This window comes from Saccoglossus kowalevskii, chromosome 21 (genome assembly GCF_978046115.1).
Source record: "Saccoglossus kowalevskii chromosome 21, keSacKowa6.1, whole genome shotgun sequence".
NCBI classification, from domain to species: domain Eukaryota; kingdom Metazoa; phylum Hemichordata; class Enteropneusta; family Harrimaniidae; genus Saccoglossus; species Saccoglossus kowalevskii.
This window is the reverse complement of record NC_140661.1, coordinates 14,722,831-14,733,244: the sequence shown is the minus strand read 5'-3', so window position 1 is coordinate 14,733,244 and position 10,414 is coordinate 14,722,831. Positions and strand designations below refer to the sequence as shown.

The window sequence follows — 10,414 nt, the reverse complement described above, 5'->3', positions numbered from 1 at the left end:
TGTTCTCTAAAGATATAATCATTCATAATGTCTTCTTACCAGCTCAGTATATTCTCGACACTCAATTAGTGAAACACACAGATTGATTAACAGTATAACTGTATAACTAACACCCCCTGGTTTATGTTTTAGCATACATGATACACCTAGGCATGGCCAATAACCATCAGATCTTGTAGGATTTTTTGGCAATAAATCCACTGTTTTGGGGTCAATATCCTTACGAATTTTGTATAACATTGAGAATTACTTGCAGACATTCATTCATTTATAAATTCATTGATTATCATGACAAATATATAAACTGCCACAAACTGTTATCAACGTTTGCTAAATAATTGCTCTTTTGGCTTCTTCACTTGGCCGAACTAGCCTGTTCACGTATTAGGTTCTAAAAATTTCTCTTTCCCAACTTTTTTTTACTGTGCGATACAGGTGATGAATGTGAAAATAAAGTTCATATAGTCGAGCTAATTAATTAAACATCCCAGTCTGTGCTTGTTACTACTTAAACATGGGCAGTGCGAAGCATTGTATTCCAATTAGGCCACTTTAAATAATACCCATAGGGCGCCTTTTGCATCAAACTACATACTAGTATTGGAGTGTGGCCGCTAACTAGAAACTAGAAAGCCCTTCAAATAAAATCTCTGATCCTTATTTTTTGCGCGTATAGGAATCAACAAGCAGTTTTGAAGAGAATGAGTAGATATTTGTATCATCCAGATAATTTGTCAATCATTTACAACAGCGGACGATATAGTATTGCAATAAATATTTGTTTAAGTGCCAATAGTACAAACAAAGATGGCTAATTATTTTTTATTTATTTACTTACTTATTGACTCTTACACAATCCCCGAAGGGAAAGAAAATGGTAACAAAGTATAAGAAAAAATATAAAAACAATATACTAAATAACAAAATACAATCACTAAATTACTAACTAATACAAAATCTCCAAAATACTAAATAATAAGTGATTACTACATTGACAGCAGGCATTAAGATGTCAAGTAAGACCCTGTGTAGGATCCAAAACCCTGCGGAGGTTTACAAGTATAATGACACCATCAAGTAACACGTGACTTCCATTTATTCCATGAGTTACAATACACATCGAGACATGTGACACGGTTCTAAATAGAAATTCAAAAAACAGTAAAAATTAGCAAATAACGAAGTTGCACAAATTAAATTGAAGTTCGAAGTTCAAAGAAACTGTTGACACCAATATTTTGTTCCGTACTTTACTCCATGCCGTGTGGTCTATGAAGAAAACATACAAAAGGCACTTGCCCAATGTCTAGTGCACAAAGGAATAAATTATTACACAAGTACAAATACTACAAATTAAAACACTAATAATGCTTACCTTGAATAGTGACGTCTTTTGGGACAAGTAAACCAAACCACCACTGTGCCGTACCTAATCTTGGCTCAAAGAAACTAGAACACATCTTCACTTTCAGAAGACTGGCACCACACTGAAACACTGAGCTGCCACATGGTTGAAGGCAGACAGGGGTCAGGGGTCAGGGGCCAACTATGCAAATTTTGGATTTAAACAAAAGGACTGAACAATAAACCATAACAGCAGCATTACTGAGTAAAGAGCCAATCACTGCACAGGTAGCTTGCACTTACACCCTGCTTCCTGACTTTGAAGCTTTTACTTATGAACTGTGCTACTGGTATAATGATGTTTTCATTCTGTAACAATTCCATGATTTTTTTCACTGCAGGTTCATTTTCAAATGCTGGTATCATATCCTTAGCTTTATTGAACAGTTTGGTACGCAACTCATTATATCTGTTGCATTTCATCAGAAAATGCATTCATCCTCAATTAGACCTTTGTTACACATGTCACAAACCCTGTTGTTTAATGGGATTTTTTTTATGACGACCCATTTCAATTTTGTGACTATGGTCACTAAGACGAAATTTGGTAAGCACACTACGCAGTTCAAAGTTTTTTAGCTTGACTAAATATGGCTCAAGTTTTAAATCTGATTTGATTAGCCGATATGTTCTTAGTTTGTTCTTCTGATTTGCTTTGGTGCGGTTATCATTATAAACCTCACCTTTACATCTAGTTAGGAATAAATCCTTGATTCCCAAATCAATTTGTTTCATTTGTGCCGAGGTTAATTTGTCACAGTTGTTAACTGAATGATATTGTTGAATAGTGTTTAATAACGATGTTACTTCCAGATACCATTTACTTTTAATGTTTCGGTTAACCACAAAAGCTTCCTTGAGTAACACATTATCAGAATTCATGGCCCGACTGTAATATTTAGTTATTTGTTTTTTTTATAAATACATCTAGGGGGTATCTGCCTAACTCGCTATACATGGCCTCAATTGGTGTGTGCTGTGACACCCCTAGTGGATACCGACAATAACTTAATTGAACGTCCTCGATGGGTGATTTAGTGGAGAACTCATCACCCCAAACATCACAACCATAAACGAGATAGATCTGATGAGTTTGTCAAAAAGGTAAATTGAAACTGTTATACTTATGTTTTAAATTGAGTCAAGCTTTACTTTCATTGAAAACAGAGCTTTTTTAGCCTTACGTTTAAGGTTTTTTAGGCCATCCTTAAACCTACCATTGGCACTAATGACTAGTCCCAGATAGATAAAAGATGTAACTGTATCAAGTTCGTTACCTCCAAGAAAAAATGTATCATTATTCAAACGTCTGTTTGATTTATTGAAAATTAACATTTTTGTTTTGTCAGTGTTGACTGAGAGCTTCTATGTTTTAGCATACAATGCCAAACTATCAAGACATGTCTGTAATCCCTGTTTAGAAAGTAGACTGCTGACATGTAAGTTTTATAATAAAGAGAATCACAAGTATTAGGATTGAATTGATCAATTCGTCGGAACCGAAAATTGAGCACATTATATTCCACATAGAACACACTGATAGTAAAACAGAACAAATACAAATTACATTACACAAAAAACACTTTCATGCCCTCTTGCGACAAAGCAGTTCTGTGACGTCATAATAACGTAAAAGGTTGTAAGCAGTATGGTTCTAATGGATAACCATGATCTGTTACGAAGTAGTTAATTTATAATGTAGTATTTTTTTTTCCTGACGGCTGCATATCATTGTCATATCCACTCTGTGAACGATCTTCCATTCACCCGTTTACGTCATAAAGCGCTTTGTTGCTTGAGGGCGCATCTCATAGCAGATGTGTAGGTCTCATGCCACTAATCAACCAATGGCTGCTCGTAGCAGTTGTTCTGATCCAACGATTTTACATCAAATGTCTATGTCTATACGTTAACTTTCAATTTCAATAGTCTAGAAAGTATGACAAAGTATGACAAAGCAGTAATTCCCGGTTTAACGTGCCAATATGCAAATTAGCCTTTTTCTCGTCTTCTATTTTTGGTGAATTCTTGGGTTTCAAATTAAAATAGCTGATAGACGCTTTGGCCATTTGCCTCGAAATTTTCACACATTATTGACAAGGTGTTCCCCCTTCAAAATGCGTCCGGACAGTTTATTACGGCGAGTGGAACAAAAATAACAAGTTTGACATGGATATATAAATTATGCAAAAATAGAAAAGAGTGAACTTTGAGGTCATGCTGTGCGACTTTGAAAGCCGTTAGAAAAATGAGTGGACTCATTTGAATTAGTAGTATACCAAGGTATCCAGTGATGTAATTTTACCCACAAACGGACTTGAAGTTTTTAAGCTAATTTTTTTTAAACCACTTTTGCCCAAAAAAGCATATTTTTGACCCAAAATCAAAAACGCATTCTGGATATTTAAAATAAAGACAAGTTTTACAAAGTTTGTATAATAAGCTTTCAGAAAATATTAACATGTTGGATATATAATACTATTTTCATTGTCTAATTACTCAATTAAAAAGCAAGCCAAATAAACTGCATCTCTACCTTAATTTTTTTTTCTCAGGTGCTCCCTGTTTGAGGGCGTGATCACCTGGGTCAAAGGTGAGACTAACATGTTGTCTTTTGTTTACTAATTAGCGGTTGTGCACTTGTGGGTTTATTCTGTGTGTATTTGGATGTTCTAATCTTGGTGTTTTTCCAGTGATTTCTCTAGGTGCAATCCAAAAAAAGTAGATGTGTCTTGTTTACCTGAGATTTGTAAGAGATTGAGCTGGCCAACATGTTGATTTCTTTCATGTGGTTGATTACTGTCATGTTGATTTCCCATTTTTGAGCCATGTTTTCAACTTTGTTTATCATTTTCATATAGCAATCTCGTCATATGTTAACATTGTCGTCTATGGAGTTTCAATTAGTGGTATGAGCCCTGTAGTGCTGATATTCAGTGACGACTCGCATTGATTTGTGAGAAAAATATATGACGATGATTTCGGCCTATTTTGTGAATTTTGATGCAATCTTGGTCAGTATTATATTAACAATTTCAAGCAATTGTACTTACTTACTGGGTTAAAGGTACAATGGAAAACAAATAATAGATTAATAGTTTAAACAACGTAACCAATGATGTTGTTTCGAAATCGGTAGCTGCTCTTTAAAGTTATATTGTCGTGTGATATGGCCGAACTTCGTTTGTCGAACAGAAAATCTATCGTGCAAACAACTCATTTGCATATTGGAATAAGTCCGTGGCGGTTAGCAATGTTATGTTCAAGTCGTCTGGTCGATTCAATAAGTTTTATAACATGTGTTCATGCCATAAAGCGGTAGGGATGTGATATAAAATAAACGACTAACGTTATAAACTGGCGAGGTGTTTTGTTTCTCTGGGTGTTAAGCGTGTCTGTGACGTCAGCATGACGTATATAAGTAAAGGCAATTTCGTTGAAATCAAAACGACGCCCCCAATTTCAGTGTGTCACGTGCGCCATTTTATACCTAGTCCAACGTAGTACCTGATACAATTGGTTACAAAAGTCAAAAACATTTTGGGTTACTTTTTTGCGTTCTCAGGGGTTAAACAACTACTGAACAAGTGTCATGTCTAGAGAGGTAACTATCAAACCTTTCACGTGATATTCCCAGAACTCAATAATAAATACTCTTAGAATGTAACTTTATGAACCCTGTAGATGTATTCGTCTATCATACACACACAATGATGATACTGTAATGATGAACACACTGTACACCTATGAATGTTATTTATTTACTCCAACCAAAATAACTTTATTGCGGTCAACAAACTTTCCTGTAGAGTACAGACCCCTACTTTGAAATACAACTCAGAAGCAAACGCAAATAGTTACGCTACTATGCTATTGTGTTGACACACTGAAGTATTTACGTCACTGAGGGTATAACGACATAAGGATTGATTAAGTTGTATTGAGGGTGGGTCGGCTTAACGGGGTCGTATACTCGGGGCGGACATCCGGGCATTTTCACCGCATGGCAACTATCACCGTGAAAACAAAGGCCGACAACTCTCAGAAAATGGTAATTTGGGTTGTTGAGACTCCCCTGAACAGTGTAACAAGATTACCCCTGCATGTGTAACGCATATTGATTTGATTGTTCGGGATTACTTCAAAGTTGAGTTCCTGTTGTTTTCTCGAATTTTCACCGGCTCTTAGCGCGCGCAGAGCCCATAGAAATACGTGGTACAGTGATGCGCGTCTTATATTTTTTTTAGCAACGTGGAACGTCTTGTGACGTAACTCCGCCCCGAGGGTTATCCTTTACGTAACCTTATATTAGTGGTCACAGCCATTCAGGTACACAATAAGGCGGTTCTATACTGTTGATTCTAGACTGACGCAGTCGGGGCGATTAATTTGTTTTTGTAGTTTAAATAAAATAAAAAAAATCGCGAAATGGAGGTGCGCGAAATCCCCTGTAACTGCGAACGCTAACACCTTCATTTCGCGATTTTTTTTCATTTTCATTTCGCGAATTGTTTTATTTTATTTAAACTACGAAAACAAATTAATCGCCCCGACTTCGCCAGTCTATGTTGATTCGTTAGTGTAAAGTCAAGATATGTTTGCATTACCTTCAGCAGGTGTTACCGACTGACTGTGTTTCGCGGTCTACATATCCTGTGGGTCAAAAGATCATCCTTGTAAATCGCGCCCTCTAGTGACGAAGCCCTCTAGTGGTGAAAACAATACCATTCAAATCGAGTGTTTGGGTGTGTAGTTGTTTGTCATATAAAATATAGTAAAATCTCTCAAAAACATAAACTTCATTGTGAACGACTACAGATCAAAATTATATCGACGACTTGAACGGCCTTCACGTCGCCAATTTATGTCATAGAAGGGCAGTGACGTAATATTCGACTGACTTGATAAAGACAAGACATCAAGTTAATTTTCACTTAATAGTCAATTCCATTCTAAAGTTACAATCACTTTTTTTTATTTACGGATGCCCCCTCCAAAATGTCGAATGTTTTTGCCCTTAATGCAATAAAACATATACTAGTATACTTTCATATATACTCTCTTCTATGAACACATTTCCTCCTACACCGTCTAACAAGGTGTGGTACATGCGTAAAACTCAATAACAGGTATATGTTTTTAGTTATTTCTACCGATTACGTCTGTCTTTTATTATGTGCACAACGGGTGTTTGTTAGCCTAAGGGTAGATATAGTGTATATGTCTACGTTTGTCCTGTTTCTTAAACACACAGACAGTGTATTTCTGCTTACATTGGTATCTCTACATTATCTCGTTAACGCACAACCGAAGGCAACATAAACACGAATAATTGTTTCCAAAACCTGTAAATGGGCGAAATACAGCACCAGATCGTGAGCGGGGGAGGGAGATGCGCCATTCGAATGACTACAAGTCTAATGACAACAGTATCCCGAACATACGCCGTGAAACAATGCGTCTATTTGTATTATTAATGTATTTTTTTACGTGCGTCCGGTGCTCAACTCCCGAAATGTCGACCAGCCTTGAAACCAAATCGCGTCATGTTACATGCGTAGAGGTGACAGGTGAAATGGCCTCGGCGAAGTGGCTCTATTTGTTTTTACAAATTGACAAATGAATCATAGACCAATCTACGATTATACACGAATGTCAAGGTCTCTCATTTCAGTAAACCTGAGCAAAAATGGCTAATATTGTCCAGCTAAAAATATGTCTGTTTGTTCCATTTATTGCTTTTCAATATTTATATACAGCTTTCCCTGGTTAGTGATTACTTATGCGTACTTATCAAAAATTTCACTCAAAGAGAAACTACATTATGGATTTATCTTAAATATTAATATTAATAATGTTAAATATTAATGAGAATAACCTTCCCTCGCTTCCGCGTGTGAATAATGCGTTATATTGTTTTATGAGACTTTTATAGTCAGCTAGCTCAGAATAGTATGTTTGTTTATTAGTCTGCTCAACGGTTTTACAATAGTTATGTCATTCCTGACCGGGGTGAGGCATAGGTTTATGTATGTTTGGTATCTTCAGCGGAAATCATTAATCTGAAAATCTTCCCGAAAGACGGATGCCCCCGAATTCCTTGGCACGCGTGTACTTATACATACACGCCAACACCACGTTAATGATTAAGCGTGACCACAGGTACTTAAACAGTTGACATTGATATAATGAAAATGCTGCTTTATTTATTAGAACTATAACTTATTTTATTGTTCGAACAATTCAATGATCCATACATTATTTTATCGCAAATTGTGTATTCATTATATTTCGGATGATAATTGTTGTATTAAAATTTTCTTTATTCATTTTATGTTGCACACTTTATTTATTTGTTTTTCACTTGCTACATTTTTTTGTTCACAAAAATTCTTCAGCCATCCATCTATTTTTCAAACTAGGATTTTTCATTCTAGGCAGTCTAGTCGATCTCCAGTTAGTTCATTGCTGAGTGTTGTATTACGTATTATGAGGGCGGTGTTCAGCTTCTCCCTGTAATCATGTCAACGTCACACACATTTCTATGTTTGACACTACGCTGGAAACAGCCAGACGACCAGGGCTATTATTTGAGGCCAAATGTCATACTTAGTGTAACAGGTGAAGTCATACATACGGTAACCAAGGAGACGATTAGCTAAACAAAACGTGTATTAGAAGTTGCGATATTTTCCTAAAACTGTAAAACTATTGTCCAATGTTATGTTTTTGTACAGTTCATGAATGTTACCCATGACAACTTCGAAACGCGTAAATCTAACAACACAGATTGCATTTTAATTGAACATATTCCAAAAACTAAACTTTACCAGGCACAAATGTGGCTCATTAATTTAATTATGGTCTTCGAAAATTTGATAAACCACGATGGGGCTATTATTATTATTATTATTATTATTATTATTATTATTATTATTATTATTACAAATAAGAATAAAATATCTTTTTCATGCGTTAAAATGGCCGACAATCTGATATCAACTTGATTTAGTGAAATTAACGTTAATGGCCGATTTTCCAAGTTTTATCAGTTATTACGCAAATATTACGTCCGAATGGACGAATACTACAGGATCCATATTTAGATACAAATAGTTCATTTAAATATTACATGTTACCCCTTAACCTTCGTGAGTCACTGATATATGAGCATGACCAGGGTCCAAAGTTCGCACATTTCGCTATAAAACGTATTCAAACTCCGGTGTGTTACTTTCCGACGAGTTTATTCCGTTGAATCTTGCAAATAGGCGGCATCTCCCCCACAAAGTATCGTTCACAAATCATCGGTCAGGATGGCCCCGAGGATACACCTTATTGGATCTTTCTGAGTTCTATCCGTATCCACTGGGATCACGTACCAACGAACACACCACAACGTCGGTGAGCAACACACCCAGTAAGTAACGACGTCATTGTTTTAATTCGTTTCAAACCACCACCTTTTTCGCACGGATTAATAGCGCGGTACGCGAAATACCGTATAGCCTGCCTCTTTGAAAAACATGTATTGCGGTTAGATTTACCGCCGTGAGATTTTGTCAAAGGGTGCCGTCCTGCTCACATCGGGCTACCTAGTCCGGTCCTGTAACCCGCACGTTATCAATGCAAACAAAAATGTCCGCTAAATGTGATTCGAGCGATCGAAATGGTGCTCCCTACCCAAATTATTTTCATAATATCTGTTATCTCTGACCCAAAAATATTCTTGAACACTCCCCCCGTCATGTCACAGATGTGACAGCTGGTGATAAATTCTCATCACTTTTGGTTCGCTTCGATATACTTAAATACAGTGTACATAACTACAGCGCAGGTAAACATTAACAAATAACAGTGTGTTAAGCAATATTCTGCTCAGTACGTTAACCGAAGTCAGGAGAGTTTGGACGAAGGTAAGGCCCATCTGACGTCAATTGTCGTCTCCTTTACTAATTACCAAAGGCCCGGTTATTTTGTTCCACAATATGCCCATGTCCATCTCAATCTTCTACCATGTGTCCTCTGCGGTAGCAATAATAATTTGCATTCGCAATTTTGGTTATGTGTACCACAGATACCCGTGTAATGACCCCATATGCCCTCGGTGTAACATAGGTGAGGTTGTTTCTATCCGTAGAAGTGAGTACGTGCATCAAGAGCTTTAGGCTAGGGAATGTATATGCTTTATAATGTTTACGTGCATCCCAAATACTGGTTATGTATGTCACGGGTGAGTTGAGTTGTATATGTGTATCCATAGTAAAGACAGTGTGTGTGTATCTTATATGAGGATCTATATTTACCCAAGGTAAGGCTTGTGGACGTTGGATGAGGCTTTGTGTATTCCCATAGCAATAGTGAACGTTTATCTTATGCAAGAATGTGTGTATTCCTCGTAAAAATTATATGTACCAAGAGTAATGGTTGCATGAGGCAATTTGTATCTTCGATGGAGCTATGTGTATCATTAGCAATGGTTTTGTGTATCTTGGAAGCAGCTTTGTATATTATTAGTAATGGTTATGTGTATCATGGAAGGAGCTATGTATATTCTTAGTAATGGTTATGTGTATCTTGGAAGGGGCTATGTGTATTCTTAGTAATGGTTATGTGTATCTTGGAAGGGGCTATGTATATTCTTAGTAATGGTTATGTGTATCTTGGAAGGGGCTATGTGTATTCTTAGTAATGGTTATGTGTATCTTGGATGGGGCTATGTATATTCTTATCAATGGTTATGTGTATCCTGAATGGGGCTATGTATATTCTTAGTAATGGTTATGTGTATCTTGGAAGGGGCTATGTATATTCTTATCAATGGTTATGTGTATCCTGAATGGGGCTATGTATATTCTTAGTAATGGTTATGTGTATCTTGGAAGGGACTATGTGTATTCTTAGTAATGGTTATGTGTATCTTGGAAGGGGCTATGTATATTCTTAGTAATGGTTATGTGTATCTTGGAAGGGGCTATGTATATTCTTAGTAATGGTTATGTGTATCTTG

General features: G+C 36.5%; 1 long non-coding RNA gene across 1 annotated transcript; it reads right to left on the bottom strand.

Moving 5' to 3' along the window:
• Positions 1 to 781: 781 nt before the first annotated feature.
• Positions 782 to 1,500, bottom strand: LOC144360054 (uncharacterized). Its single transcript, XR_013422143.2, has 2 exons — positions 1,376 to 1,500; positions 782 to 1,139 (listed from the first exon to the last, which is right to left on the bottom strand). It is a non-coding gene; the product is annotated as an uncharacterized LOC144360054 (long non-coding RNA).
• Between the last annotated feature and the right edge of the window lie 8,914 nt (positions 1,501 to 10,414).